The sequence below is a fragment of the Mustela nivalis genome, assembly GCF_964662115.1.
Source record: "Mustela nivalis genome assembly, chromosome: 6".
Lineage (NCBI taxonomy): Eukaryota > Metazoa > Chordata > Mammalia > Carnivora > Mustelidae > Mustela > Mustela nivalis.
Window position 1 is genome coordinate 12,518,396 of NC_139025.1, and position 15,094 is coordinate 12,533,489.

Sequence of the window (15,094 nt, forward strand, 5' to 3'; positions counted from 1 at the left end):
AGGATCATAAAATCTCTTGAGCTGACGGTCCCTGAAGGACTTCCTGGAGGAGGCTCCAGGAAGCCATTGCAGGTGGAAGGGGCTGGCCCAAGGAAAGGACACATGGGGACCGTGGGAACAGAAGGCCTGCACTGGGCAGAGCTGGTCCTTGGAGCTGGGTGAGTCTGGAATGCTGCATGACCGCTGGGGCAGGTCGTCACCAGGCACGTTGTGGAGTGTCACCTGGCTCCAGGGACCTAAGAGGGAAGGAGACCCCAGATCTGTTCAGGGAGCTAGGAGCGGCAGGTAAGGGGAGGGCAAACACAACACTTGCAGGGCCAAGGAGGCCGAGCAGGGGCTGGGCTAGGATGCCAACCCTGATGCACCGCGCCCTGTCCCACCCCCTGTTCTCGGGTCCCAGAAGAGCTCATCTTGCAACCCGGGAAAGTGGATGCCTTTGTTCCTCACCAAGCAGCACTTTCTTGGATAAAGCAAACAAGTTTAAAGTTTCTGAAATGTACAAGTTAAAGTCTCATGTAATAGAAAAGAAAGAATCTCGTCATTAAAAAAAAAAAAAAAAAAAAAGATCTGCAACTTTAAACAAGCCTGGAATGATCTTCACTAGGATTGGGCACAGAATGCGGGGTGGGAACAAAGGGTCTCGTCCCCTTGCCTGCTTCAGGTCCCCAAGGTAAGCTCAGCTCACTCTTCAGGCAGGCACACGGGGCTGGGGAGCTGCCCCTGTGCCACCACTCCCTGTGGTGGGTGTGGGCTCGGCTCTGACACAGTCCCCCTTCCTGGGGATGCACCTGCTCCAAGGAGGCCGGGCCTCGCTCTGCGGACCCTGCACAGTCGCCTCTGAGACACCTCCCGCAGGTGGCGGTCAGGAATTAACAAGGTTGTGCCTTTGGAGAGCGCAGCTGAGCCTTTGCAGGTGTCTCTGGTGGGGCTAGCCGGTCCAGCACAGCCCTGAATCATCTTTAGGGACCTGTCAGGCTCTCCCTCCAGGTGCTGGATCTAAGAACATAGTTTATGGACTTCTGACACGTTTCTTTTTCCAAAGCGGATCCTGATGTCCCAGAGTCTAATTCCTTCCAGGCTCAGCCCGGCTTTTTTTTGTAGACCCCCTGCCAGGGATTCTGCATTTTCCATCGAGGACAGGAAAAGCTCAGTTTGCTGAGAGGACCAGATCTCTGGTAAATGAGTGTGAGAAAGAGCCATGGCAGGGGTCCCCCAGCATCTGTGACATCAGATAGCAGTTATTCTTCCAAGATGCACCCCGGCCCGTGCCCTGGAGGGCAGAGTCCTACTCAGCAGCCTGGCTGAGCTTAAAGAAAATAGATGGGGTAAGGAACTATCCCTGGGTGGTCCAGGACCAAATGCACACAGAGTCCAAAGGCCAGTAGAGGGAACAAGGACAGGGAAAACACAGCCCCAGTCTTCAGGGAGGCGGGCAGGGGAGGAGCCTGGATAAACTTGGACTATTTCCTTTCCCAAAAGGCCAGGATTTGCACCCGTCTTAGAGGCTGGACCCTCTCCCCCAAAAAATAACTTTCAGAAACTCCACCATTAGATATTCACTCCTTGCCTTGAAGCTTTCAGAAAACCGGAAGTTGCTTCGTGGGTGCAGAGTTTCAGCTGGGAAAGAAGAGAATGCTCTCGAGTTGGGTGGTGGTGACGGTGTCACAACAGGGTGACTGCGCTTCATGCTGCCCAACTGTATGCGTAAAGTGGGTCAGAATGGTAAATTTTATGTTTTGTATATTTTACCATAATTTTTTTAAAAACGAACAAAAATATAAGTGTAGAAGGTCTTAGCTTCATTTAGGCTGCTTGGGACCAGATGGTGGAGTGACTTACAACAGTTGCGTGATGAGAACCCAGGTCTCCCTGGGGCGGACAGTCGGCTGGGGTAGCCCCTCGCGGGCCTTCTTTCCAGATAAACTCTTCTTTATAGCCAACGGTGCATCGAATCTGGCTCTTCCTCCCCGGATGCCCTGTAACCCTTCCCACCCCTCTTCCAGCCCCCAGCTGCCCAGGGTGAACGTTCCGGAAGAGTCCCCCAGGGAAGCCTCACACCACTTCTGGAAACACCTCCCTTATGCAGGGCCTAACCAATTCAAAGGAAAGTTGTAGGAAGCAGAGCTGGAAAAGTGGGTCCAAGTGTCCCACTTCCCACTCCCATCACGTGCTGGCGAGACCTCCTCACTCAAGGTCTGACCCTTCCATAGGTCACGCTCATGTCCAAATGGAGGCCCAGTGCCCCTTTGGAATCACAGGGTCCCCCTTCTGTTCACCCCCTCCCCTTCCTTTCACCCCTTGCTCCTGTTTCTGCAGAGCCAAAGAGCAGTGAGGACGAATCTCACACGGTAATGTGGCCCCACCAAAGCCGGACACAAAGGAGTAATGCTGTGCGATTCCATTTAGGTGAAGTTCAAAAGCAGGTAGGGCTCACTCACGCTGTTAGAATCCGGGCCTTGGTTGCTCTTGGGCTGGGGGCCGGAAAAGAGTGAGGAAGGGGTGACTTCTTGGGTGGTGACGGCGTTCTCTCTCTCGGTTTGGGGTACAGAGGTACATTCCTTTGCCGAAGATTCAACAAACTGGACTGCAGGACATGTGGACACAGAAACCTTCCCTCCCCTCGGAAACATTTAATGGGTTGGAGGCAGAGGGTTCAGAAGGCCACGAAGCTTCATAAACCCTTCATGGGTTCCTAAAGCCGCCATTCTTCTTCCCTGGCTTGGGTGTACTTCCTGGGGCTTAGGCCTGTATGCCTCTGGGAACCTGGAGCTGAGCTTTTGGGGGCAGACTAGGGGACAGTGAATCCACCAGCCAGCAGTCTCTGAAAATGTCCTCTCCGTCTCCTCCATCCTGTGAGGTTGACGCCCAAGCACCGTGCCTCCTGGGGCTTTCATCAAGCAACAATTGTGACTTGCAGAAAGGTTTGCCCACCTGGAAATGTAAGGGAGGTCTCTGAAATGCTCCACATCCGGCCTGCTGTCAGGTAGAAATTGAGCGGCGTGCTCTAGGCCTGGGCAAGGGGCTGGGGGACCCACTCCAGGTGTCCAGAGCATGCTCTTTCAGTGCAAGGCCAAGTTCCCATCCCAGAGTTCCTGTTGGGGCTTGACCCTGATGCTCCCCCACTCTGAGTTGTGAGGTGGGGTGGGGAGACTGCTGACATCACCATCAGCTGTCCCCCCGCAGCTCCCCCTACCCCAGAGTGGCCAGTATAGTCTCTGTGGCAGCAAAGTCTGGTGTTCTTGGGCCACAATGCTGCCTCAGAGGTGCCCCGAGATCTCCTGCTTGAATCCCCTCCCATTCATGGAAGAAAACACAGGCCCAAGGAGGGGCGTGACATTGTCCCCCTGCCACACAGCCGGACTGCCACTAATTAGAACTTGCATTTCTGGAGTCACATGGCTTCCTGTCTCTTTGGAGATTCACAAAGGGCACAGTCTCAGGGAGTGGCACCATCAGGTCTTAGCAGAACCTGGGGGCTTGTCCAGAGACCCTGGCTGGGACAGGGAAGGGTGCTGAGGACGGTGGCTCATGGGGAGACACAGGCTCCCTGGAAAAGCCGCAGGTACTCTGCAGGTCTGCCCATCGGCTGCCAAGTGACACTGTGAGCCTAGAGGTGGCCAATCTTAAGTTGCAGCCATATAAGTCAAATTGCATGAGAACTTTCCAAAGTGTTAAACAGCAGACGCTGTTATCAAGCAGCTTTTGCTAGTTTATGCTGGCTAAGGAAGAACCCCAAACTCTCAGTGACCCACAGCAACACTGATTCCTGCATTGTTCGTGGTCCACGTGGACTGCGGGTCTGGGGCTCCTGGGCTCCCTGCTCAGGTTAGCTGAGCCTCTGTCCACATGACTTCTTTACTCTGGGATCCAGGCTGAAGAGGCCGCTTTCATCTGGGACCTGCCATTCTTAGAGCAAAGGAAAAGGAACAGTGACTAAACCTTGTATCTGAGATGATGAGCGCCTCTGAATTCTTCACCCTGGATTGGCCAAAGCAAAACCTATGGCCAAGTCCAAGATCAATGGCGAGGAGGGCATACTTCCAGGGCAGGAGCACTGAGGAGTTGGGAATCATATCACTCCACACAGAGGCTAATACACTGTTACTTTGGAAAGACCTGACAATCAAATAGGAGCATCTCGGGGCCAGATTAGAGCCTCGGGAGGCCACCAGGTACTGCTGGTGTGGAAGACGGACTTGGAGTCGGAGAAGTACACTCAAGTCCAGCGCAGCTGCCTGACTCACTTTGCAACCGGACCAGGTGCATGGACCTCCTGGGCCGCAGTCTCCTCGCACTTGTAAGACGGGGATGAGAATACCAACCTCCTGGATGATCACAGAGCCCTGGGCACAGCGCCCGCCCCGAGCCGACTTTGGGGTACGGACGTGGGCCAGAAGCTGGAGAGGAGCCCTTGGGTTCATTGACTGCAAAGAGCAGAGCCATGTGGACACAGCATGGCCGTTCCTCCAGAAGTTAAATATAGAACCGCCCTGTGACCGAGCAATCCCACTTGTGGGTGTGTACCCAGAAGAGCTGAAAGCTGGCTCTCGCGCAGACACCCATATCCCCTTGTCCACAGCTGCATCCCTGACCATAGTCACCAGGGGAACCGAGCGAGGTGTGCATCGGCATGTGAGTGGATAAACAAAGCGTGGTCTACACATGCGATGGAATACTATCCAGCCTTAAGAAGGAAGGGAATTCGGATGTGTGCTGTCGTGTGTGGATGAACCTTGGAGACCTCATGCCCAGTGAAATAAGCCAGACACAAAAGGCTGATTTCACTTAGATGATTCCGTGGAGAGCAGGTGCCTGGCGTAGCCAAATTTTTAGAGACAGAAAGTAGGATGCTGGTTGCCTGGGACTGGGGGAGAAGGGAATGGGGCGTTCGTGTTGAACATGTACAGCCTTAGTTTGGGATGATGAAAATGTTCTGGAGGCGGATGGCGGTGACGGTTACGTAACAGTGAATGTACTTAATGCCACTGAACTTCAAATGCCACGACACTTTAAAATGCTTAAAATGGCAAATTTGATGTTATATTTTACTACAGTTTTTTCTTTCTTTCTTTCTTTCTTCTTCTTTTTTTTTTTTTTAAAGTGCCGAGCTGCACATTCCTGGTGCAGGCAGGTCTCCAGGTAAGGGCTGCTCCCAGCTGTCCCACGGCCCCGCCTTGTGGGAGTCCGTGGCCACTGCCACTCAGTGGCCTCCCGCTGGAAGCTGCTCCCACCAGCAGTGCGACATCTGTGAGACAGAGCCTGCCCTCCGACTTCCTCTCGACCGCTGTGCTCTGATCCAGCAGCGGCCCGGAATGGGGCACCTGCTGCGTCTTCGGCCCTTGGCTTCTCCCCCAGAATTCTCACGCTTGTTCCTTCGTTCACTGAGCAGATACTTACTGAGTACCCACGGACGTCCTGGCTCTCTTCTGGACTATCCGTCAGGGAATGAAAGACAAAGGAAATATTTTCTCCCCTCCTGAAGCTTATGTTGCAGTGGGGGAGAGAGACAAGAAACAAAAGATAAGTTAAAAAAAGAAAGGAAAAAATTTTTTTGTTAGAAGGTATTAATAGTTAGAAGGCATCGTTTGTTAGAAGGTATTAATCCTTGGGAGAAAGTAGAGCAGAACACAAGGGACTGGAGAGGCCAGTGGAGGGAGGGGGCTCGTCGTCTGGTGGTCGGGCCAGGCCCATGGAGAGGGTGACTGTTTTGGGTAAGAGCTACAATCCACACTGCCTACACCCTTTTAAAGTGCATGTACTGAAAACTAGTTGTAGATCGACATGTGCACCTCACTCCCTCAATTCATCTTAGAACATTTCGTCATTCCAAAAAGAAACTGTGCCCATTAGCTGTCATTCCCCATTCTTCCCTCCGCGCAGCCCTAGGCAACCAATTCCTTTTCTGTTTCGATACTTTGCCCATTCTGGACATTTCCTATAGATGGAGTCACACACCATGTGGCCTTTTGTGTCTCTCATGTCACAGAATGTTTTCAAGTTTCATCCATACTGTCGCACGTGTCAATCAATACCTCATTCCTCTTTAGGGCCAAAGAACATTTCACTATATGATGCACCATGTTTTGTTGATCCATTCGTCTCTTCATGGACACCGGGGCTGGTTTCACCTTTTGGCGATTTGAATGGTACTGCTACGAAACATTCGTGTACGAGGTCTTGTGTGAAGAGCATGACTCAAACAAAGACGAGAGGAGATGCGGAGATTCACCAGGCGCACAAATGTAGGGGCTCTGAGGTGTCACCTGCGTGGTGTGTGTGTGAGGCAGATAATGGAAAGAGACATGGTTGGAAAGAAATGGGTGGCCAAGTCACACCAGGCATTGGAAGCCATTGTAAGGACTTGCGCTTGAGTACATGAGAGCCACTGGAAGGTTTTGAGCAGAGAAATAGAGTGACTTGACCCTGTGTACACGTACACCGTGTAGAGTTTGCTTGAAAAGAATGCAAGTAGCCAGGCCCCAGCAGCACCCACCTCCACGGGGGACAGGTCAGACATGCAGAAATCCAAGCCCGGCTCCAGACCCAGCCATGCGGTCTGCACCTTGTCAGGACACCTGGCTTTGAGAAGCATTCTTTTTTCTGCCCATCAACTCCCTCCTCCACTCTATTAAATCGAGGAGTGAGGGCTGCTGGCCTGTACATGACTTTCTGCCCCAGTGATGGTTGAGCAATGGGCACAATTAGAACACCAACCCTGGGTTTTCCTTCTCTGGTCTTGGGCTGCTGAGGCCAGGTCCCAGTGGGGGAAGAAATCAGGATATGGAAGGAAAAGAGCCAAAACACAGAGGCCAGAGCTGTCCGCCTAAGGCTGGTCTCTCAATTAGGATGTCTTGGTTGTAAGTAGCTTAGTTTTCCCAGCCAAAGAGAATTTATTGGAAGGGTACCCAATCTTTACAGAATTGAGGAAGTCTGAAGAGTCAGGCCTGGAAAGAGGTGGGAATCTGGGTGCCCCCCAAGGCCTAAGAAGCAGGATGGACAAGAACAGCCTCATGGCGGACGGAGTGCCCAGGCGGACAGACGGAGTGCCCAGGCGGACAGAATCCTACCCTTCGCCTTGTTTGTTTCCTTCTGTTGGAGATTCGGGTTCCAGGGAGGGCTTGGTGGGCTCCTGAGTTTGGGATGTGCCCTGTCAGACTGTATCTGGGAGGAGTTAATGCTCAAAAGGAGACCTGAGTATTGTTCGGAAGAGGGCAGAAACCGTAGAAGCTCCCAGAACAGCAGAGGTCCTTTCGGAGGTGTCACTACTTGGTACCGTTTGATTGTGGAGGCGACCGCCCTGCTGTCCTTGATTCTCTACAACTTCTGCTCTAGCAATTCTCTCTGTTACCTCTTGCCGAATTGTCATTTTTACCATGAGTTTCCCACACAGTTGCTGGTAACCTTATCCAGATACTCTCAACACCACCAGCCAATGGCTCCCCCGTGCAGGAAAGAGTCCACATTCCTTGGTGGGCCTCAGCCCTGGCCTTCGCTGGCTTTCCATCCCTGCTTTCCATCTTGACCCCCCACCCCACCCCCACCACATTTGCCCAGGTGGGACTCGGCCGCATTTCCAGACTCTGCCTTCCCAGCCCGGGCCGGTCCTGTCACCACACCCTTGCTGGACCTTGAGCCCACAACCTTCCCGCCCATCACTCAGGATCTCCAGGTCCTGAACTCCGCCCCACTGTCTGCACGTCACCTGGTCCTTTCGGTCAGGAGGCCCATCCTGCCATCCTGCCTGCCCCACATCCCATGGCATGTGGCACTGAGCAAAAACTACAGGCAGGGGGTCCATGGCTCCCCTGGAAGACTTAGTCACTCTGGAGCTATCTCTAAGTGGATTGACCCTGAGCTAGTCTGGGCTCTGAGCTCAGGGACACTGACTTGACAGGTTAGGGATCCGTCTGTGGTCCTTTGTGCCTCTGTGGAGCCACCCCTCTGACTCCACCGCCTCATGTCCCCGCCTCTTCCTTGCATCACACGTAGGAACTCTCTGCCTTGGCCTTGGCCTTGGCCCTGGCCCAGATGAAACTGTCATTATGAATGGCGTCTGTCCAGGTCACTTGGCGCCTCCTTGGTTCCTCCTTGAAGCCTTCCTTGATTTCTCCAGTGCTAACTAAGGACACTGGACACTTGTCCAGACACTTTCTTTCTCTCACACACAAAAAAAGAAAAAAAAAAAAAGTATGCTTCTATTAACATATTTTCAAAGTGCCTTCCTATATGTCAGATCACAGCCCAGCCTTGAAGAAGGTGGAGCAGACCAGGTTTCATCCTCAGGTGGGAGATGAAATAACCCAAGGTCAGAGAGGTGCGGTGATTTCCAAAGGCTGCACAGCTATTAGTGGGAAAGACAGGAGGGGTGCCTGGATCTAACTTTCGTTTCACACCTGTCTGGAATTCCACAGCCCACTATTGGAATATTCACCTATTTTAGAACTGTCTTTCATCCAAACCGGGAGCCCTGGATTTCAACACTAGCCCTTCAATTCGATGACAGCTAGAGACCAGGGCCAAAGGCAGCTTTCACAGAGATGATGGTTCTCTTTCCCGGCCCCTTCCAGCATAAAAAATGGAGCTTGGCAAATCTGACCCCCTCTGCAGCGCTGTTTGGGTTACCAGATCTCTGCAGATTCTCCTTCTGAGTGTCTGAGAGGCTGTCTAAGCTCAGGCTGCTCTAACAGAATACCGTAGACTTGGTGGCTTAGAAAGTATAGGTGTTTATCTCTCTCAGGTCTGGAGGCCGGGAAGTCCAAGATCAGGTTGATGGCAGATTTGGCTCCTGGTGGAAGATCCAGCTCCTGGCTTGCAGGCGCCGGGCTGCCTAGCTGTGTCCTCACATGGCGTCAAGAGAAAGCTCTGCTCAGCCTCTTCAGACCCTAATCCCACGATGGGGTCTCCACCCTCCAAACCTTATCATAAACCTGATGAAGCCCCGGAGACCCCACCTTCTAATGCCGACCACACCGAGGGGTAGGGCCTCAATGGATGAATTGCGGGGCGGGGTGGGGGGGACCCATTTGGTCCATGAGGGAAGACGCCAGTTCTTGACTCCACAAGCTGCAGAGCATAGGGCCTGGGTCTCCCTGTGCCTAAAGTGTTTGGTGGAGTCAGCGTTGCCACCCAAGGGAAAGAAAACGAAGCCTGCAGTACTGAGCGAGAATGCTGCTGGCTGGCTAGCAGCCAGACGTGGGGGGAATTGGAGCGCTGTGTCTTTAAGAAGGAAGAGGGCACATCTTCGGGGGTGGAGCCCGGCCCCATTATCCAAGGGCTTGGAAGTTGCTAGGACCTGCCTTTGAGGAGAGCAGGCCTTGTGGGTCTGGTTTGCAGCTCTGGCACCACTCAGGGCCCTGCTCCCCTACTTCCCTGCTGCCACACGACTCAGCCTTGGCACCGGTGAGCACCCTCCCACCCACACACCCACGAGCTCTCCGCCGTCTTTCCAAGCCCAGCGCTGACGGCTGTCATTTCCAAACTCTTCTCCAGGCCTTTCTTCTTCAAGTTCAGGCCCTTCTCTTTGGTGAAGAGAAGCTTCTCCACATGGTCCCTTTCTTGCCTGTTGGCCTGTGCTGGTGGTGGGGAGGGGGGCGGTGGGGGGGCAGCTGAAAATAAGAAACCTGGTTTTCTAGGCTGACCTTCCTGGGTGATGTTTAGCCACCCAGGCTGCTGGCTGTGTTTAGGCTGTGAATCACGTGTGTGTGTGTGTGTGTGTGTTTTCTAAGCTGGAACTGAGAACTCTCTGGAAAGGGGCAAGGTGTCCCAGGCCTCCAGGATCCCAGGTGGGCTCCCAGGTGCCTGCCCCCCGGGCAAGAATGAGCTCCTGGAAGCAGGACTGGCCTGAAAAGTGGAGACACTTGCGTTCTCTCCCCACCTCCCCCTGCAGCTTTTTGGCAACCCCCTTGACCTCCCGAGGCATCCTCATTCCAGAAAAGAGGCAAACAGTTGCGTCCTCGCCTCCTCCAGCTACCATAAGACCAATTAGACGCATGATGAGAAATTTCCCTCCGAGGACCAGTGAGCGGAATCAGGTGGGCGGAAGTTCCAAGGAGGCAGATTTGAGATCCGAATCAGGAAGATATTTCGATTTCCCAGAGTCCCTCCTGTAGATTCCTTGTCACCCAGAGAGCCTTCTGCTCGGGGAACTCGTCAAGCCTCCCGGGTGGTCATCTGACATCAGTCCTGCAGGAGGGAGCAGGGCTGTCCCCTCTGAGATGTGACAGTCTGCTTTTGGTTGGATGTGGAAGGGCTTTGGGAAGAATCTCGGGGGGGCGGTTAAGAACGTTGGTTTCTCTGGGCCATTCCCAGGAGCCTGGCCAAGCCTTCTCCTAGGAGGGGGTTAGGGTATGCCAGGGGACAGCCAGCTGCCTGCCTGGGCTCTGGTGTCACAGAAATGCCTTGCCATTTTCCAAGGCACCTTGAGTGGAGAGCTTCTGAGTCTGCAAAGCACATTGACGGAAGCCACAGGCCCTTTCTGCCTGGGCAGGGAGAGCCGCCTTCCGGCCGTGCAGAGTTGCCCAGGGAGGAGGGCAGCGGTGCGGCAGGCCACTGGTCGCGGTGCAGGTGCTCAGGCGGGAGGTGTGGTGCCCTCACAGGGGACATCTGACCCGGCCACGCTGGGAAGAGATGAGCCCGCCCTGCCTTCCAGGTGGTTCTTAGAGTATGATCGAAGGAAACCTTTTCTCCCCCCTCTTTCAAAGCCGACCCTTCAGCTCTAAGACGGAGAATGAGACCCTCTCCTTCTACTCCGTAGTAGTTTTTGGTCGGGAAAAAGCCAGAAGAGATGAAGGAGACAACGGACACTTTTTTTTTTTTTTTAGGCTGGTCCTGTAGACCGGTGGAGAGCCCAGATTAGGGACAGGGGTGGGTAGGGAGGGCAAAAGCTGGACTGAAGGGTCAGGAAGGCTGAGCCCAAGTGTAACGGCTTGATTGGGAGAAGATGCCTGGCTGCGGGGGTGGGAGGGCCCTAGTCCCCTCCGGTGCCGGAGGTCCAGACAGGTTGGGGACAGCAGAGACCAGCCAGGGTGTTGATATGACCTTGGGTGACTCCAGCAGGGGCGCGGGGCAGCCAGCGCAGAGGAGGAAGAACCGGGCTTCACCAGGAGACACCGGGAGCTCTCCAGAGGCAGGAGGGGGCGAAGACAAGCGCAGGCCACTTGAAGAAGCAGCTCGTCAGTTAGGGACGGAGAGTGACCAGTTCGTTTCATCGCTTTTTCTTGTGAAAGAGACAGAAACATGTTTACAGACTGAGGAGGGGCTCCCAGAAAGGCAGAAGTTGAGCAATTAGGAGAAGGGACATGATGAATCAAAGACACCGGGAGGGCAGGGAAAGGGGAACCCACAGACCTGACGTGCGAGGGGCCCCATGCTGGCCTTTACTCCACCTGGAAATGGAAGGGGAAGGGTGCTCCCAGCCCTCTCTGCCACGAGGGGCTTGGGGAGGGGGGACGAGGCCGTAGTGGGGCTGAGGGGCCACCAGGCATAAAGACTTATGCGGACGCCACCACACCCACTTGTGAGCCTCACCTGGGAGTAGAAAGGGGCACCTGGGGCAATGGCACGAGAATCACCAGGTGGAACTGATGAGTTTAGACAACCCGCTCCTGGCCCCTGCCCTGTGTATGGGATGGGGGAAGCTGGTCTGAAAAGCCAGGACACCCTGCCGTGGCTCTGTCCCTACCTCTGTAACGGTAGGATGTTGGGCAGATGGGAAGCTCTTAGGGTTTCCACCGGCTGGGTGGAGGGGACGGGGGCTGGAGCCTCACCGCTGCTCTGGGGGAGAGCAGAGTGTGGTATTAATGGCACGTCCCACTGCCTTGAAGAGCAGATACTCATGGCAAAGCAAATGGCCCAAGGCCCAGCAAATTGTTTCCGAGGGTGGCAGTGTCCACTGGTCCAGAGGACCCAGTGTTCAGGATATCGGGAGCCCAGCCTGACTCTGCCTCTGAAAGGTGTGGGACTTTGCCTTGGTCACTGCAACCTCTGGCCTCCGTTTCCCCTTCCCCTCAGTGGGGGGTGGTGGTGGCCAGCTGGGAGGGAGGGCAGCTCCACATCATCCAGTGAGGGAGCAGCCTCAGCGGAGTTAGACCTTTCCAGAAAGTGCAGGAAGAGAGTCAAGAGTGAGGGTCTCCTCTCTTCTTCCCTTTTCCCCCATAAGTACAAACGTCCCACAGTCTTTGCCCCCAGTCACATGCTGCAGTCCCTGCACCAGCGTCTGGGGCTGCTGTCACCAGCCCAGCTCCCGGGGCAGGACCGTGGCCAGCCCAGCACAGGCTGTGCTCGCCGGTTCCGTGGCCGCACCCCCAGCAGCGCCACAGTGGCCCCGACTCAGTGGCTGCAGGCAGCTCGTTCTCTGCCCCCTGCAGGGACTGGGATTGATTTAGCCTGTTTCCGTGGCAGCGCTGGCAGCTTCTGCTTCCCCACGAGGCTGAGTGAGTCACGGCCACCCACGCTAACCCTTGGCACAGCACAACCTTGCCGGGAGCTCAGAGGAGAAATCCGCAAGAAGATGGCAGAGCGCTTTGCACCGTCGGAAGGTTTCCCGCGCTGGGTTGCAGGCCTGGTGTGGATGGTGCGCCGGGCACAGGGGTCTGGGCACCGCTCACCCACCCAGAAACCAGGCGGGCTCTCCCAGCGGGAGATGTTAGAGACCAGCTTCAGCTGCCTCCGGAGGGGCTCACCTGGGTGGGGGCCAGCAGCTGCAAGGTCTTATGGGAGAGGATTGCAAGTTTTCGGACTCGAAGTCTAGGGCTCTTTTTATCCCCCGTGACCAGCTCTGCACCAGATCGGCCCCAGGTTCCTTCTGGCTCTCATCCTGGGACCTTCCTCTGTGGCACACATCTGCCCTCTCCTCTGGGCAGTAGCCCTCACTCTGGATTCCGTCCCAGGCCCTCCCCTCCCTGAAACTCCCCTTTCTCTCTTCCTGATCTGGGTGATCTGAAAGAAGACGTGCCTCCTGTACCATTAATGGGTGGTAGCAGATTATAGTGTTATTCTGAAGGTATTATACTTAACCTTGACTTTGAGAGACAGAGCATCAGCCTAAGGGATGGGCCAGCAGCAGCAGCAGCAGCACAGGGAACTTATTAGAAATGCAAATTCTCAGACCCCACCCCGGATGCACTGTGTCTCAGACTCTGTGGGGGAGGGGGTGACCAACTGTTCGCACGGGCCCTCCAGGTGATGCAGAGACAGGCCAGGTTTGATCATCTCTGGCCTAGGGAAGTGGATCTGAAGCAGTGTCATTCTCCCCCTGGGAGGAAGGGAGCGTTTGGGTCTGTATCTCTGTCTATACTCAGAGCACAGCTGCGAGGGTTTCTCTGTTCTGTGCGAGCCACACTGGGGCGCGTGGGTGAGCAAAGACCCCAATTGCTCCGACTCAGGGGAGGGGCTAGAGTTTTCCGAAATCTTGTCCTTCCTCCAGATTGTCTGCATCCCATGGAAAGAAACTGGTGCGTTTTCCCCCATGTGGTCAACGGCAGCGTTGCCTCCCCCACCGCCGAGAGGACCTCGGGGGTAGAAGGAAACCCACCCATTGGCAATGAACAAGCCAGCCATGGTGGCCAGGCCTGGGGCCCGCCGGGGTCCGCTGCAGCAGAGCTGAGGGACTCCGGCCGAAGGCAAAAGCCCTGATAATGCTTGTTCATCAATGTGCGTTACTCTTGTCTATCAGGTTGGGGTTTTTTTGTCTTGTTTTTTTAGCGTTTTGTGATCACCCCGTGCTATGCCCAATAAATGGCCTGACCTTGAAAGAGCTTTTGCAGGCAGGTGGGAGCATTAGTCAGAAGAGATCAGGCTCTGCCCAGGCAGCAAACCCCAGAATCACTGTGGCTGAACCGAACATCACAAAGGCTTAGCCGGCAGTCGATTCCTGCGACGACCTGCTCTGCTCCACAGAATCACTCAGGGGCTCTGATGATAGACAATCCGCATCTTGTAGCTGCCTCGGTCACTGCAGCAGCAGCGGGAAAAAGCTGGAGAGGGTCAGGCACCCGCCCAGGAGTGAATCCTGGCACTTCTGGTCACAGAACAGCATTCGTCGCCAGGCCCTGCCTAAGCTCAAGCAGGTGCACGCAGGAAGCCCATGCAGAAAGGAGAGAAGGATGGATACAGTCAGGTACTAAAAGGCATGACTGCATGGAGAGAGACCATTACTCTTTCATAAATGTTGCCAGGTTGCTTACAGTACCGTGTAGCAGGCACTGGGCCGGACCCTGGGGGGAGCCCGTCATCTAGCGAGCACCAACAGCAGCGTAGTGTGTTAGGAAGAGCGCCCCCTGGAGTTGTGTGATGCAGGAGCCCTGCTTTTATTGTCCTTGCTTAGGTTATGTTTGGTCATTATCATCTGTCTTCCGCACCGTCAGGAAGACTTTGAGAGCAAGACTTTTTACCTGAGTTGCCTACGGCTCTATTTTTAGACAGTTAGCCCAGTCCCTAGGGGGCTTGACCAATACTTGTTAAGTGAATGATTAAAAATGGATGATCATGAACTGTGTTTCCGACCCATTCCTGCCCTCGAAGAGCTTACAGTCTGCTGTGCCAAGAAGTATATAAACAATCAACTAAAGTATAAAGAAATGTCATGCCAGAGAGGGAAAAATCCTTGCCAGAGAAACATCTGGGCCCTCGGGCTTGGGAAGAGAGGCAAAAGGTCATCTTAACCACAGGTGGGGTCAAGGATGCTTGCCGGGGAATAACGAAGGTCCGGACAGGTTAATGGGCCTGACAGAGGGTGAGCTGCAAAGTAGCGGGCAGGACCCTGCCGTATCCCGGGGTCTGCTGTTAGCTTCCCACACCAGCCACTAACGTATCTGTGCAGCGGTCTGGTTCTCCCAACGGCTTGGAGAAGCCTCGTGTCTAGCTATCGCTCCTCAGGGAGGCTTCGAACCCCCTCCAGGTGTCGAGCCTCAGAATTTGGTTCACTTTTGGGGTTTTGCGCTCATCCGCTAGGAGAGGTGGAATGTCTGGTTGGGTCCTCTCTGCCCCACTGTACCTCAAAGCACCAGCTGCCCGGACAGCCTCACAGAGCAGGTAGCAAGTCACACGGCTGCCTGCAGAGAGCCACGGGAAGGCCCCACCTCGGCGAAGCCAGACA

The 15,094-nt window shown here is 54.7% G+C and overlaps 1 long non-coding RNA gene across 1 annotated transcript; it reads left to right on the top strand.

The window, feature by feature from the left end:
* Positions 1-212: 212 nt before the first annotated feature.
* On the top strand, positions 213-14,221 carry LOC309867410. Its single transcript, XR_014313158.1, has 5 exons — positions 213-285; positions 1,102-1,325; positions 1,575-1,722; positions 2,317-2,423; positions 13,424-14,221. It is a non-coding gene; the product is annotated as an uncharacterized lncRNA (long non-coding RNA).
* Positions 14,222-15,094: the final 873 nt, after the last annotated feature.